The sequence below is a fragment of the Rana temporaria genome, chromosome 12 (assembly GCF_905171775.1).
Source record: "Rana temporaria chromosome 12, aRanTem1.1, whole genome shotgun sequence".
Lineage (NCBI taxonomy): Eukaryota > Metazoa > Chordata > Amphibia > Anura > Ranidae > Rana > Rana temporaria.
Window position 1 is genome coordinate 89,166,778 of NC_053500.1, and position 15,663 is coordinate 89,182,440.

At 49.0% G+C, this 15,663-nt stretch overlaps 1 protein-coding gene across 3 annotated transcripts in view; it reads right to left on the bottom strand.

The window, feature by feature from the left end:
* LOC120919563 (P43 5S RNA-binding protein-like) overlaps positions 1-15,663 on the bottom strand; it is a 369,439-nt gene that overhangs the window by 90,699 nt on the left and 263,077 nt on the right. The window lies entirely within an intron of this gene.

Below are 15,663 nucleotides of genomic sequence, written 5' to 3' on the forward strand. Positions count from 1 at the left end.
CGATGGACAAGGACACAAGGATGAAAGTACAATGTCCTCATTGAGATGGGAGGCCGAAACGACCTTAGGCAGAAAATAAGGCTGCGGACGCAGCATCACCTTATCCTTGTGGAAGACAAGATAGGGAGCCTTGCATGACAAGGCTGCCAGCTCAGAAACCCAAACTGATGTAACAGCCACCAAAAAGACCACTCTGATAAAGTGTCAACAAGGGAATTTCCCCAAGGTTTTCAAACTGTGGTTTTTGAAGCACAGATTCAAGTCCCACGGAGGTAGTGGAGGACAGACCGGGGGCCACATGCCAAACCCCCTGCACAAACGTTCTCACAAGCGTGAGCCGCCAGGACCCTGAAAGCCAACTTGGTACACGGATGCCACCCCATTTCCTCACACATGGATATGTAGGCCTTCCAAGTGCGATGGTAAATCTTCCTAGAGGACGACTTCTGAGCACTCATGGTAGAGATCACCGAATCAGACAGGCCAAAGTCTCTTAGCACCTGGCTCTCAATAGCCATGCAGTTAAAGCCAGCGACTAAAGCAGGATGGCGTATGGGACCTTGCGACAGCAAGTCCTTTCAAAGCGGTAGACGCCAAGGGGCGTCTGCTACCAGACGCACTAGATCGGCGTACCAGGGACCCAGAGGCCAATCTGAAACAATTAGGACCATTGGAATCCCCTCTGCCTCTACTCTACGAAGCAGATGAGGAAGGAGCTTCAGAGGAGGGAAGGAGCTGAAACACATCCAGGTGTAGAGACTATTCTCCTTGGTCCAAGGCCGGTACGCTCCTTTCTGCCCACCTTAGGATGTGAGCGATCTCCAATGCTACAGCCAAGCTTCTTGTTCCTCCCTGATGGTTGACATATGCCACCGCCGTGGCATTGTCCGACTGGATGCCCCTGTAGCCTCTGAGACCATGTGGAGAGGCACAGCCTGATTTGCCAGGGTTCCAGGACATTGATCGGCAGGCTGGATTCCTCCGGAGTCCAGCGACCCTGGGCCAACTGAACCCCCCAGACACCCCCCAAATCGGTAAGGCTGGCGTTTGTCACAAGCACCATCCAGTGAAAAGAAAGGAACTACTTCCTGGACAGAAGTGCCGGTGATGTCAGCCACCAAACTAGGGAGGTCCCGACTAGGTGGCTCACCCGGATTGGGCAAACCTGGGACGATGGGCACTTGTCCCATCTGGACAGAATTTCCTTCAGCAACACAAGTGAAATTGAGCATACGGTACCACCTCGAACTACCATGAGACCCAGGACCCACATGCAAAAGCGGAGCGATGACCATCTTTGGTATGTCAACTGCTGCACCGCAGCCCAAAGGGCTTCTCCACAGGGAAAAAACGTATGCCTCTGAGGGGTACAGAATAAACCCCAGATATTCTAGGCATTATGTCGGCACCAATACTGACTTCTGAGCATTTAGCATACAACCAAAATCTCGGAGGGTCTGACAGGTTATAGACACGCTCACCTCTAATTCGGAGCTTGAAGTGGCCCTCAGAAGATCATCCTACTTGGGTCCCAAGATAGCGATGCCACGCTGTCTTATCAGGGCCAGAATCAGAGCGAGCACCTTGGTGAACACCCTTGGTGCCAAAGCCAGTCCAAAAGGGAGAGCCACAAATTGATAGTGGTCCTCCCCAACCGCAAAGCACAGGAATCTCTGATGCCTGGTGCATATGGGAACATGCAAGTATGCGTCCTTGATGTCCAAGGACGCCAGAAAGTCCCCTGGATGGAGAGCAGCGACAGAGCGAACCGACTCCATCTGGAATCTTTGTACCTTCACAAAGCAATTGAGGGCCTTGAGGTCCAGGATTGGATGAACCCCATCCTTCTTTGGTACTATGAACAGATTTGAGTAAAACCCCTGAAACCGTTCCTGTACTGGGACAGGAATGATCACGCCGCGTATCAGCAGATCCTGAACTGCCCCATACAGGGCTTCCCGACGGGTCGGCTGAAGCTGGAGGTTGGAGGGGAAAAAAATCTGTTTGGTGGGCAAGAGAGAAACCATCTTGTACCCCGAGGAAACTACTTCACAAACCCATTGATCAGAGATGTCCACCGGGTCACAAATTTGCGAAGATGTCCCCCCCACCCGAGAGATGGGCGGGGGGGGGGGGAGACCTTCATGCAGATCTAGATTTGTTTGCAGACTTGTTGGGCTTGCAAAACCAGGGACGCTTCTGTCCCTCAGCAGGCGCTTTATCGGGGGGAATAGGTGTCCGCTTCTGACGCCATGCTGACCCACACGCCTGACACCCACAGGGACTCCAGGCAAGGTAACATCCGCCCACCCTCCTAGCTGCCACAGAGATGAAGGGCCCATAGGACTCACCACCCTTGAACGGTACTGCATAGCTGCCGTCCGCTGCCGTCCGCAGCGTCTGTTGATTCACGCCGGTTAAATGCACACTAGAGGCCAGAAGCCCCGCAAATCGGCTGTACTGTAAAAACGGCGCGGACCACAAGAAAAATGGCCGTGGCAGATAGAGGCCAAACAAGCGCTGGGCACCGCCAAAATGGCCGCCAACAGCATGGAGGGAGAAACACACAAGTAAGCAAAAACTGACACCCTTAATGGCAGCCCACTGGCACCCCAGTAGCGGATGAACATCGCAGTTCCCGCCACAGATTGAGCCCCCCGTCCCCCAGGAGCCTGCCTAGTTTACAGAGCCCAGGGAGGAGGGAAGGAAGGGAGGAAAATGGAGGAAATCCCCCGGGAAGCAGGGGATTACTACTTGCCCTGTACAAACAGGTTAAAAAAATGCAGCAATGGTCACAAAATGATAAAGCATTGGTAAGTCCATGCATCAAATGGTTGACTTGAGAATAGATACCATCACCACGGAACAGATCACAAACTGGCGACACACGGTGAGAGGTAGAGGCAAGTGCCTACTTACCAGACCACCTTGACCCTTCGTTTGAAAAAAGGATCAGGTGGAGCTTTAGTACAGTTGGTGGCCTAAGGTCTGTACTGGTACCTGGATGGGACTGGCCAGGAATGGACTCTTGTGCAAGTGCCGAGACCTTGGCACTAAGGAATCAAGCGTGTTACAGCTAGATGTGACATGGAGCACCGGCCGCACTGTGTCACTCTCGTGGGTAGGTGTAGCGTGCGTTCCACCGCCTCTCTGTGCCAAATCTGGAAGTAGCTGAACGTGGCGTTCCTGGTCACGTTCAGCTACTTCCAGATTTGGCACAGAGAGGCTTATTATATAAGCACTTGCACTTTAAATCACTATTATATTGTTGACCTTATAGTTATGTATTGTTTCAAGCTAGAATTTGAAATGTATCCATCACCTACTATTAGCGCCCCCTTATTATACACCCCCCACCATTGCTAAAGTTGTTTTAACACCACTTTAGGGGAGCAGCTTCTTTAATATATTTATGCTTTTATTACCATAGCGCGGAGTTCTCTATTCATTGCACATAATGTCTGAGACGCCTTTGGAGATTTTTTTTTAAAAGAACTGCTTCTTTTAAAATAAATAAAAATAAAAATGGTGATTTAAAATATTTTAGAAATGTATCGTTTTTGAATGGATTTGTATCCAATTATATATTAATGAATCTATGAATCAATCAAACCATCCATCCATCCACCTATGAATCCATCCATGTATGAATCCATCCATCCATCTATGAATCCATCCATCCATCCACCTATGAATCCATCTGTCACGGAATGTCCCCGCACTCCGACCGAGTGCTTCCGTCATATACCGCTTCCTATCAGTCTGGACAGATATCATATATTTTAGTTGCCTTCAACACACAATGAGACTAGACTTGTCTGTGTGCCAAGTATGGAGTCTTTAATAGAACCAAAAACACAATCTTATATACAGTAAAGAGTTGACCAGAACAATAATTAACATGAGCTAATTTATCTAATCATTTAGCCAGACGAGGTGACTAGACGCCCCGACTCCTCATTCATCTGCTGTACAATACACAATCTCTTAAGCGTAAACACAGGACACACACACACACACACACACGAGGCAATTAGCACAGAGAATAGAGAGATAGCTGTAGGTGAGGACATTAACATCCAGCAGTATGAAAGAGTCACATCTAGAACTAACCTGTTGAGTTCAGAATCAACAAACTTAAAATAGTCCTACAGATCTTGGAATATAATGTGGATAATAAATACATAATAATCCCATCTCGGGTAGTCCAAGATATTCTTCGGGCATCCTATGCCCCTAGTGGTCATAGGATGATTTTAGACATAAGGCCTGAGTCTGACATTTCTCCCCCATCAAAATTCGACTAACAAGGTCCCAGACCTCCACCTGGTTTGGACATGCTTTAGTCGGACAAAGTGAACTCACAGTCTGTCCGCATGACCTCCAATCTTAGCTGCAAGGAGTAGTTGACACCAGTAGGTGTGGGGCAGAGGTCATTGACTCTGTCCGGCTGCCAGCGCTTTAGCTGGGTGGTTAACATTTCGGGGCTTGGTCTGCTGCTGGGCAGAGGGGCCAACCGCCCCAGCTTCCTGAAGCTGTAGAGACACTGTAGGTGCTAGGCAGGGGCCAGTGGTGCTCTGCCCTTTTGCCAGCACTTCTGCTGGGGACTCTACATCATCCGCTCCAGCTAACCATTGGTGAAGGAGGCTGGATTTCTCCACACCCAAACTGTGTAGCTGCCATTGGGGAGGTGAGCTAGCTGCTTCCTTTTCCGTTCCCTCATATGGCTGCTGGGACAACATGTCTGTGGTACTGTCTTCCAGATGCACGGATCTTTGCTGGGGAGGAAAGACCACGTTCTCCAACCTGGCCAACTGTTGGGGAGGGACGATGACCACCTCCTCTCCCTTCTCACCCTGAGCCTCTGGAACTGCCACAGAGGTGGGGCAGAGGTCTTGAAACCTCTGTCCGGTGACCAGCGCTTCAGCTGGGGAAGTTCCTTGCAACTCCACAGATACTGCTGTTGGTGATGGGCAGAGCACAGTGAAGTGTGGCCCTGATACCAGCTCTTCTGCTGGAGGCTCTTAATGTTGTTCTTCCTCAGCAGAAAAGTCTATTAAATCCCCTGTATCTGCAACTGGTGTCTGGGGATAGAGGTTCACCCTCTCCTGTCCATGGAACCCAGAAGATGCCATAGGTACTGAGCAGAGGTTAGCAGAGCTCCACCCTGCAGTCAGCACTTCAGCTTTGGGGGATGGCAATGTCCAGATTTTCCACTGCCGATTCTCTGGCATACTGCTGGACAGGCACATTCCTACATCCAAGATCATCCCATGCAGAAACAGGATCATCAAGGTCAGTCAGCACTTGCTGCATCCACTATAAGACCTCCGCATCCATAGCTGCGGGGGCCAGGTTGGCAAAGCACACTGTTACTCTGCCACATTGCCGATTCTTCAGCCAGGACTTCAGCGTTGTCCACTGGTATTTCCTGATAGTCCCAGGCAAAGGGAGCCCAGCCCTGGCACTGAGCAGAGTTTAGCAGCAGTCTGTAGGCGATCTCCAGCTCCCATTCCTGAACGGCCAGAAACTCCAAATCTTCCAGTGCCCAGTGCACTTCCGAGACGTTCAGTAGCTCTTCTCTGAATTCCATGATTTCGTCCAACCGCCACTCCAAATCACTGCAAAGTTAGAGTCCTTTGTCAGCTTCACATACAACAGTCCCAGGCCGCCGTAGTTTAAGCCTTCCGTTGGGCTGTCATCCGCTATCCAGGGACATGCTTGGGACATATACCACCGAAGGGCTCTGTAGCTCTCATCCAGCCGCATCTCTGCCCAGACCAGCCTGCTTAATTCAGCTGTCTGTTCCTTGTGCGGTTTTTCTCCCAACAACAGCACCCGCAATCCATACTGTGACCAGTACCTTTCCTGGTTGGAGGGGAGAACTTTTCCCTGGTGTCGCTGCTCATGGGCTAGCGCTTCCTTCCAGAGTTTGCAGCATACAGAATCCGACTATCCCAGCAGGACCTGCTCTGATACTGGTCCTCTGTGCTGTATCTGCTTCTCTCGCAACCTCCTTCAGAATTCCTCTCTCATGGCGGCTGGTATCTGTATCTCTCCTCTCCTGCTATCCGAACCTTGGATCCAGGTGGAGGTTGGATGTCCCGGACTGCAGAAAGCGTCCCGCTGCTAGCCACCACTGTGTCGGAATGTCCCCGCACTCCGACCGAGTGCTTCCGTCATATACCGCTTCCCATCAGTCTGGACATAGATATCAGATATTTCAGTTGCCTTCAACACACGAGTTGAGACTTGTCTGTGTCCAAGTATGGAGTCTTTAATAGAATCAAAAACACAATCTTATATACAGTAAAGAGGAGGTGACCAGAACAATAATTAACATGAGCTAATTTATCTAATCATTTAGCCAGACGAGGTGACTAGACGCCCCGACTCCTCATTCATCTGCTGTACAATGCACAATCTCTTAAGCGTAAACACAGGACATCCTCACACACACAATAGAGGCAATTAGCACAGAGAATAGAGAGATAGCTGGAGGTGAGGACATTAACATCCAGCAGTATGAAAGAGTCACATCTATAATTAACCCGTTGAGTTCAGAATCAACAAACTTAAAATAGTCCTACAGATCTTGGAATATAATGTGGATAATAAATACATAATAATCCCATCTCGGGTAGTCCAAGATATCATTCTTCAGGCATCCTATGCCCCTAGTGGTCATAGGATGATTTTAGACATAAGAAGGTCTGAGTCTGTGACATCTATGAATCAGGGCTGTGGAGTCGGAGTCGGGGGAAATTTTGGGTACCTGGAGTCGGAGTCGGAGTCGGCAAACAATGCACCGACTCCGACTAAATTTAGATTGGAATTAAAAAAAAAAAAGCAAGTTTAAATGTCCCAATTCACAAAAAGTTATAATTAATGACTTCTCTACTGTAAGAATAAAGACCAATGCATGCAGTGCCTCACGTAACCGCAAAACGAACACGTTAAGTGACCGTGAAGAAGCATGCTTTTCATGTGCTTCACTATATGGCACGCAACGCACAATTAGGGGCGGCAATACTTATACTTTCCATAGTGTTGTGTTCTGCTTTTACAGGAAACGCATGTTAGAGAACCAGTAAGTGTCCAAATAAAAAAATTCCAACAGGAGTTTTATAAAGCACTAAAAGAAGTTGAAAAGTATGATCGCTCATCAAAACTTACTGTTGAAGAAGCCATCCTTGTTTATCCAGAGATCGTTAGTGATGTGGCCAGAATAGTTACTGCAATGCCACCCACCCAAGTCAGTGTCGAAAGATTATTTTCAGCCCTAAAAATAATAAAGTCTGACCTAAGAGCCTCTATGAAAGAGGATCTGGCAGAGGCAATTCTCTTCCTTAGAACTCTACATTGAATTGATTTGCATTTGCTAAGCCTATAACTACATTTCAAGATTAATATAAACCATTTCTAGGTTTTACAAATTTTGTTTTTGGTTCATTATAGATAAGCTTTGTTTTTGTTCTAAAACAACCAAATAATGTGGTTTGTATTTTTGAACTGGTAAAAATCCTGTTCCTGATGTTTATGCCTGCTGCTACTATCCAGCCACTTGATTGATTAATAAAACGTTGTTTTCATTGTGTTTGTCTTTTGCTTAAACTGTGCAATACAGTAGACTGTTGGCTTCCCAGCCAGTAGTCCTGTGGTAGGTTGCGTTTCTTTCCCTCAAGGAATGTATAAAATACATTCGCATATTAATACAGAGGAGTCGGAAGTACATAAAACTGAGGAGTCGGAACATTTATCTACCGACTCCACAGCCCTGCTATGAATCCATCCATCCATCTATGAATGAATCCATCCATCCATCTATGAATGAATCCATCCATCCATCTATGAATGAATCCATCCATCCATCCATGAATGAATCCATCCATCCATCTATGAATGAATCCATCCATCCTATCCATCCATCCATCCTATCCATCCATCCATCCTATCCATCCATCCATGAATCTATCCATCCATCCTATCCATCCATGAATCTATCCATCCATCCTATCCATCCATCAATCTATCCATCCATCCATCAATCTATCCATCCATCAATCTATCCATCCAGCCATCCATCCATCCATCAATCTATCCATCCATCAATCTATCCATCAATCTATCCATCCATCAATCTATCCATCCATCAATCTATCCATCCATCCATCAATCTATCCATCCATCAATCTATCCATCCATCAATCTATCCATCCATCCATCTATCCATCCATCCATCTATCCATCCATCCATCTATCCATCCATCCATCAATCTATCCATCCATCTATCAATCTATCCATCCATCTATCAATCTATCCATCCATCAATCTATCCGTCCATCAATCTATCCGTCCATCAATCTATCCATCCATCAATCTATCCGTCCATCAATCTATCCGTCCATCAATCTATCCATCCATCAATCTATCCATCCATCAATCTATCCATCAATCTATCCATCCATCTATCCATCCATCTATCCATCCATCTATCCATCCATCCATCTATCCATCAATCTATCAATCTATCCATCCATCAATCCATCCATCCATCAATCCATCCATCCATCCATCAATCCATCCATCCATCAATCCATCCATCCATCCATCCATCCATCAATCCATCCATCCATCCATCAATCTATCCATCCATCCATCAATCTATCCATCCATCCATCTATCCATCCATCCATCCATCCATCCATCAATCTATCCATCCATCAATCTATCCATCCATCAATCTATCCATCCATCCATCTATCCATCCATCCATCAATCTATCCATCCATCAATCTATCCATCCATCAATCTATCCATCCATCAATCCATCCATCCATCAATCCATCCATCCATCCATCAATCCATCCATCAATCCATCCATCCATCCATCCATCCATCCATCCATCAATCCATCCATCCATCAATCTATCCATCCATCCATCAATCTATCCATCCATCCATCCATCCATCCATCCATCCATCCATCCATCAATCTATCCATCCATCAATCTATCCATCCATCAATCTATCCATCCATCCATCTATCCATCCATCCATCAATCTATCCATCCATCAATCTATCCATCCATCAATCTATCCATCCATCAATCTATCCATCAATCTATCCATCCATCTATCCATCCATCTATCCATCCATCCATCTATCCATCAATCTATCAATCTATCCATCCATCAATCCATCCATCCATCAATCCATCCATCCATCCATCAATCCATCCATCCATCAATCTATCCATCCATCAATCTATCCATCCATCAATCTATCCATCCATCAATCTATCCATCAATCTATCCATCCATCTATCCATCCATCTATCCATCCATCTATCCATCCATCCATCTATCCATCAATCTATCAATCTATCCATCCATCAATCCATCCATCCATCAATCCATCCATCCATCCATCAATCCATCCATCCATCAATCCATCCATCCATCCATCCATCCATCCATCAATCCATCCATCCATCAATCTATCCATCCATCCATCAATCTATCCATCCATCCATCTATCCATCCATCAATCTATCCATCCATCAATCTATCCATCCATCCATCTATCCATCCATCCATCAATCTATCCATCCATCAATCTATCCATCCATCAATCTATCCATCCATCAATCTATCCGTCCATCAATCTATCCATCCATCAATCTATCCGTCCATCAATCTATCCGTCAATCTATCCATCCATCAATCTATCTATCAATCTATCCATCCATCTATCCATCCATCTATCCATCCATCCATCTATCCATCAATCTATCAATCTATCCATCCATCAATCCATCCATCAATCCATCCATCCATCAATCCATCCATCCATCAATCCATCCATCCATCAATCCATCCATCCATCAATCTATCCATCCATCAATCTATCCATCCATCCATCCATCTATCCATCCATCCATCTATCCATCCATCCAATCTATCCATCCATCAATCTATCCATCCATCATGGTGTTTTTTTTTTACATAATTTGCTTGGTAAAACACGGTAAAGTGGATGACACTCGCAAGAGCTAGATTTGTCCCTTCCGGTGTCTCTCCTGCCTGCTGAGTATTTAAGCGTGGTGTGCCGGCGTCTAGGAACAGCCTCCGTTCCCAGTTGATGCCCTCTATGGGGAAACATGGCAATTGGAGCAATAACCTTTGATGTCATCACGCTGAACAGCCCGCTGTCTTGAGCCGGGGAGGTTTTAAAATTTGTTTCTTATCGTTTAGTTTTTGGATGTAACCTTTGCTATGTTTTTTTTTTATGGATACATCCTTCCAGGAGAGATTAGGTATAACCCACACTGCCTCAGCAGCTCCAGTTCGTAACAAGCAGTACAAACATAATGGGGGGTGGGTGCTGTGTCTGTCCATGAACTCAGAAATGGATTTTACGGTGAGTACAAAAATCCTATTTTCTCTTCCGTTCATGGATGGACACAGCAGCCTTTGACCTTAGGGACGTCCCCAAGCAGTGTCAAAAAAATTAGAGGGGTGAGAAAACACAGCAAACCAAGCTACACCCCAAACAAAAACCGGAGTTTCTCAACGGAGGAACTCCAACCTTAAACTGCCGCCTGTAACACCTTGCGGCCGAAGGAGGCATCCGAAGATGCACTCACATCCACCTTGTAAAATTTTGAGAAGGTGTGGATTGACGACCAGGTCGCTGCCTTACACACCTGTAACACAGACACTTGATGACGGAAAGCCCAAGAGGCACCGATCGCCCTGGTCGAATGCGCCGTAACTTGAAAGGGAGGCGCCCACCCCTTCAGGGCATAGGCCTGAAGCACAACCTGTCTGATCCACCTAGAAATGGTGGCCGACGAGACCACCAGACCTTTTTTAGGACCATTCACCGACACGAACAGTGGGTCCGACTTCCGGAACGAAGCTGTAGCAGATAAGTACACACGTAGGGCCTGAACCACATCCAGGGAATGTAAAGTGGCCTCCTTCTGTTTTTTTCAGCCGAGGACACAAGGATGGTAACACAATGTCCTCATTAATGTGAAAAGCCGAAACGACCTTTGGAAAAAAAAAAAAAAAAAGACGGCTGCGGCTGCAGCAGAATCCGGGACATCACGTATGTACGGGGGTGCCATTTCATCTCTTCACATAGAGATGTAGGCCTTCCACGTACGATGGTAAATTCTTCATGAAGTAGACTTCCGTGCACGCAGCATGGTAGAGACCACAGAGCCTGACAGGCCCCGGTCCTTCAGTACCTGGCTCTCAGCCACGCCGTTAAAGCCAGCGACTGTTAAGCAGGGTGGAAGATCGGACCCTGCGACAGAAGATCTTCTCTCAGGGGTAGACGCCAAGGGGCGTCTGCCACCAGACGCACCGGGTCTGCGTACCAGGAGCGGCGCGGCCAATCTGGGGTGATCAGGACTGTTGGAATCCCTTCGGCTTCCACTCTGCGCAGCAGGCGAGGAAGAAGCTGCAGAGGAGGGAAGGCGTAAATAGTGACCCCAAGGTGCCACCAACGCATCCGACGCGTCTGCCCACGGGTCCTTCGACCTGGCCACAAACCGTGGTACCTTCCTATTGAGACGGGACTCTAGAAGGTCCACGTCTGGAGTGCTCCAAATTTGGCACAGACTCTGAAAACACCTCCGGGTGGAGTGACCACTCTCCTTGGTCTAGTGTTTGGCGACTTAGGTAGTCTGCTTGCCAATTCTGTACTCCCGGAATGTACACGGCCGACAGAGCCGAAACGGACATTTCGGCCCACCGAAGGATGTGCGCGACCTCCATCGCTGCAGCTGATCTCCGTGTGCCTCCCTGATGATTGATGTATGCCACGGCCGTGGCGTTGTCGGACTGGATCCTGACCGGTCGGTCCTGCAGCTCCAGGGACCACCTGGCAAGACACAACTTTATTGCTTGGAGCTCCAGTACATTGATTGGAAGGCAGGACTCCCGAGTCCAGCGCCCCTGGGCTGACTGGGTGCCCCAAATGCCCCCCCCAGCCGGAGAGGCTGGCATCTGTCGTGACCACCATCCAATGGCACGGCAGAAACAACTTCCTGGTCCAAAGCACCGGAGACATCAGCCACCACACCAGGGAGGACTTGACCAGGTGACTCATCTGAATCTGGTAATCCAGAGATGAATGGAGCTTGTCCCAATGTGACAGAATTTCCTTCTGTAGCACTCGGGTGTGGAATTGGGCATACGGAACTGCCCTGAAAGAGGCCACCATCAGACCCAGAACCCTCATGCAGAATCAAAGATGACCACTTCTGGGTCGACAACTGCTGCACCGCAGATCTTAGTGTCTGAAGTTTCTCTGTTGGGAGAAAAACTCTCGCCTCCGCGGAATCCAAGATTAACCCCAGGTATTCCAGTCGCTGAGACGGAACCAAGACTGACTTCTGGATATTCAGAAGCCAGCCGAACTCGGAGAGTCTGACACGTGATAGACACGTCCTCTTCTAACTCTGAGCTTGAGGAAGCTCTCAGGAGAAGGTCATCCAGATATCCTACAATAGCAATCCCGCGCTGCCTCAGCAGGGCTAGGATCGGGACGAGCACCTTGGTGAAAACCCGTGGTGCCGAGGCCAGGCCAAACGGGAGGACCACAAATTGAAAATGGTCCTCCCCGATCGCAAAGCGCAGAAACCTCTGGTGCTTTGTGCATATGGGAACATGTAGGTATGTGTCCATGATATCCAAGGACGCCAGAAAGTCCCCCTGATGGAGCGCTGCCACCACTGAGCGAATCGATTCCATCCTGAATTTTTGCACTTTGACAAAACAATTGAGGGCCTTGAGGTCCAGGTTTGGACGGACCCCTTCCTTCTTGTGGACTACAAACAGATTGGAGTAAAACCCCTGAAACAGTTCCATCGAGGGAACCGGCACAATCACTCCCCTGACTAGAAGATCCTGGACAGCCCCCGACAGATCCTTCCGGCGATCCGGAGGAAGCTGGAGGTTGGAAGGAAAAAAAATCTGTTTGGTGGACAAGAGAGAAACTATCTTGTACCCCGAGGAAGCGACTTCACAAACCCAAACGGTCGGAAAGAAGAGACCTCCACCGAGCCGCAAATTCGCGAAGCCGGCCCCCCACCCGAGACACGGGCGGGGGCAGACCTTCATGCGGAAGCAGATTTCCCCGCAGGCTTGCGGTACCAAGTGAGCTTCTGCCCTGCAGAGGGGGTCTTAGCACCTTGAAAACCTTTCCCTGCCGCACTGGGCGGGTGAAAAAAACGCTTGGGGGTAGTAAAAGAGGGCCCATGCTTACGGCGAGGCTCCTTGCCCTTCCCAGACTGTGTGAGCAGTGTGCTCTTACCACCTGTGGCATCCTTTATGACGGGGATATGCAATTAGCGGACCTCCAGCTGTTGCAGAACTACAATTCCCATGAGGCATAGCAAGACTCTGACAGCCACAAGCATGACACCAGAGTCAGAAGCATGATGGGACTTGTAGTTTGGCAACAGCTGGAGGTCCGCTAATTGCATATCCCTGCTTTATGAGGTCATCCAGGGACGCCCCAAAAAGCCGTTCACCCTCTGAAGGGCAAATCCACCAAGGCCTTCTTGGAGGACTGGTCTGCAGACCAACACTTCAGCGACACAAGGCTGCGACACAAGGCTGCGTAGTACCACCGCGGAGGCCCTGGAAAGCAAGGGGAGCGTATCCAGGGCCGACTCACAGACAAACTTCAGACCCTGAACCAACTTATCAGCCAGGTCCACACAGGTCTCGGTAGCACCCTGCACCGCCAGCTCCTGTAGCAAAAACGTTGCCCAATTCGGCCAAAACCGGTCTTACTGCCGAACCCACTACTGTGAACATGGAGCGGGCCACAGCCTCCACTCTGCTGTCTGCTGGGTCCTTAAAGGCGGGAGCCCCTTTCACAGGCAACGTGGTGGCTTTGCTCAATCTGGACACAGGAGGGGTTCACTGACGGAAGAGAGACCCACTTTGTTAAAAAGTCCTCCTCAAAGGGATAACGGGTCACAAAGTATTTTGGAAGAACAAAAACTTTCTGCGGCGTATCCCATTCCTTGTATAACAACTTGACCAAATATGGAACACAAGGAAACCCTTGCGGTGGCTTGCAGAACCCAAAAAAGGGATCGGCACATCCGATGCCTTCGTCAAATCCTCAAGTTTGAGTATCCCGCACTGCAGAGCCAAGAGCTCCAACAAATTCCTTATCATGCACTGACCCTGAAGCAGAGTCATCCTCAATGTCCGCGTGGGTTAAGCCTGCATCATCTGACATGACAGAACCAGAGCCAGACGCAATAGCAGGGCCTGATTCTGTGTCAGACATCCCCAGAAGCAGGCTCAGGGAAAGGGTGCTTTTTACCCCCCTTCTGGCCACTAGTCGCTTCAATCCTGGCGAGAAACGCCTCAAGGACTGCCGTCATAGCCTCTACAGAGGTGGCAGGGCATTAAGGGTTAACTCAGGCATTGCTGGGGTAGAAGCTCCTGGTTCAGGCTCCATGTTGCCCCCATCGCTATGCTTCCCTAGCACTGCAAGGCAGAAAAACCCACCGGTCACCTCCCGGCTGCAAAACAGAAGGCAGGGGACCCCCAGGGAACTCACCACCCACCCGGTTGCAGTGTGAGCTGAAGAGCTGAGATTTGCGGTCTTTTGCTGTGGTAATTTCAGGCACTAGAGGCCAAGACTTTTCCAAGATGGCAGCCGTCTGGTAAAAAACACCATGCGGCTACAAGAAAATGGCCGCCGAACAATGCAAACCGCGTCCGCGGCAAAATGGCGGCCATACGCAGTTTAAAAACACAGTGACACCGCAAAAACACATGGACAGCACACACAGCAACTCCCCAAACAAAAAAATAGCACCCACAGCACACGGTCCCCGGTAGCGATAGAACCCCAGAAGGGCCCCCCCCTTACAGCCGCCACCCAGTATGGAGAAGGAGGGAGAGGAAGGGAGAGAGGAAAGCAGGGCGGACCCTCAGTCAACCTCCCCAGGGAAGCACCAGCCATACCACCTTGCCAGGGCAAGGGGCCTACTTACCCGTCCTGCGACCACTGGCTGGAGGCATTCCGGACAAAACCAACGTCCGCTAAACGGCATGGCTGTCGGCCAGACACACTGTGACAAGGCCATAGAGACCGGTCATATGTGTTCCCTGGAACACGTAGTTTCCCGGCCACCCCTGGAGCAATGGGGAATGTCGTGGATGACCCAGAGATGAGTTGAGGGCCGGCACACGCTTGATGGCCGAACATGGGGGGACTACAAGAGTCAAGACCCAGCGTGTCACCCAGTCGGCAGTTGATAGTAGAATGTCAGGATTCAAAAATGCAGAAGCGAAAAAAATTGAAAAAAAATTCCAGAGTACAGGGACTCCAGAAGGCCATGTCTCTGACGTTAGGCAGAAAAAAACTGGAGCTGCTGAGGCAGAGTGTGGGTTATACCTGTGGGACCACACCCCCTGGGAGGAGCTGTACTGAGGAAAGTGTTTTAACACTTAAAGTGCTGTTTTCTGCCCAATCTCTCATGGAAGGATATAATACCCTAAGGTCAAAGGCTGCTGTGTCAGTCCATGAACGGAAGAGAAAACACCTTGCAGTGACCGGCCCCCTTGCCCCCTCCTCCGTTTAACTTACCCGAGCCCTGGATTTCCCTCGGCAGGGA